Genomic DNA, 1706 nt, shown 5'->3' on the forward strand with positions numbered 1-1706 from the left:
GATAAGAAGAAATAAAGGGCTTTTGACAATCTGGGGATACTACTTTCTCCTATTAAGGTAAAAGCTTACATTAAGCTCCTCAGGGAAAGTGCTAAGCCTCCAGTGTGTCTGCACAGGGCTTTGAGCCCTTTCAAAATATGGGACGACTTTGCATCGCAAATAAATAGCTAATAATATCTCATTTAAAAGTTGGTTGCCCTATAGCTACTGTTTATGAAGCACTTTGAACTCCTTCAGTGGGCCACAATAGAAACATTTTAATATAATAAAGGGCTGAATCTGTGTCTGTTTGCGTGTCTGTCTGCTCATAACGCTTTTGGGCAACTGCGCATGCACTGGCGAGAGGGCCAGCAGTGCTTGGTTGCGGGGGCTCCACCTTCTCCAGCAGGGAGGGACTTGCCACTGCCTCAGGCAGGGAGGTGGGAGCCCCGTTGCTCTGCAGGAGGAAGCAGAGACAGGCACGGGGGAGGGAGCCACCACCACCTCAGGCACAGGGAAGCCCTGCTGCTCTGCAGGAGACAGTGGAGGTGGAGAAGGAGGTAGGTGGACTGGGGAGAGGAAGCTGCTGCTGCTGCTTCCTCAGGCACAGGGAAGCCCTGCTGCTCCAGAAGAGGAGGTGGAGGTGGAGGTGGAGGTGGAAGTGGGTGCGTGGGGGGAAGGAGTCGTCGCCATCTCCTGAGGTAGGCTGCTCCGCAGAAGGAGGCGGAGGAGGGTGGAGGGAGGGAGACACTGTGCCAGACGCTGGAGGAGGAGGCAGCAGTGATGGAGGGACTCTTTCCATGGCCAGCCCCAAAGAGCGAGCAGGGGAGGACATGTAAGCACTCCCTTAACCACTCTGTCATTCATGACGGGCAATTGGCTAGTACTACATATTCCTACAGTTAGTGTTGTATTTTAAAATATGCATCTACTTTTCCTCTTTTCCTTCCGTTCTTCAAAGGAAAAAACACTTGCTTTTCCTGCGTCGTTTCAGAGACTCCTTTTTTATTTTCGTTGTTTTAAGCAAGGGGAAAAGGCCATAGGTCAGATTTATTCCAAGATTACTCTGTTGAATAAATTGACCTATTAACTGTTATTAAGATCCTTACAATGAGCAAAGTTTCAATATCAGTAGGACTCTGCCTGTTTCCACCAGCAGAAAATTTGGTTTTATATTTTTCATTCAGCATTGACAGTTGAGCAGCCTAAATCTGGATCCATTGATGGTATAAGAAAGAAGGATGGCAAAAAAGAGCATGATGATTGCTTTACAGATGGCAATTCTCACTGTTGCAAAGCATGATTTTAACTTGTGGTACGGGTTTGTTGGTAGGGGTTAAAGACATGCTCATTAGCCTCACTTCTGGAGAGAAAAGTCATTGAGCCTTCACAACTGGTTTAAGAGGGACTAGAATAGTACGTGCCACATGGTATAGTAGGCAAGCAGTGCTGAGAAGGGAAAAACAGTAGCTCTTTCCTTTCTTCCTCCTGCTGCTTTTGGGGCTGAACCACCACGACAGAAAGCAGTTTATAAACAGTTAAACATCATCAAATATTTTAAATTAGGCTTAATTGCAAAATAAAAGACAGTTTAGTTAATATGTCATCAGTGATATTAGTTCCTATAGATGTCTGACCCTGAATTTTTGTAGAACTGAGTATACTAAAAAGTCTTACTATGCCACAAAAATGCATAAGATTTTCCTTTAAAGACTTCCATCTGTTTG

The sequence above is a fragment of the Gavialis gangeticus genome, unplaced genomic scaffold (genome assembly GCF_001723915.1).
Source record: "Gavialis gangeticus isolate Ggan-Ray unplaced genomic scaffold, GavGan_comp1, whole genome shotgun sequence".
NCBI classification, from domain to species: Eukaryota; Metazoa; Chordata; order Crocodylia; family Gavialidae; genus Gavialis; species Gavialis gangeticus.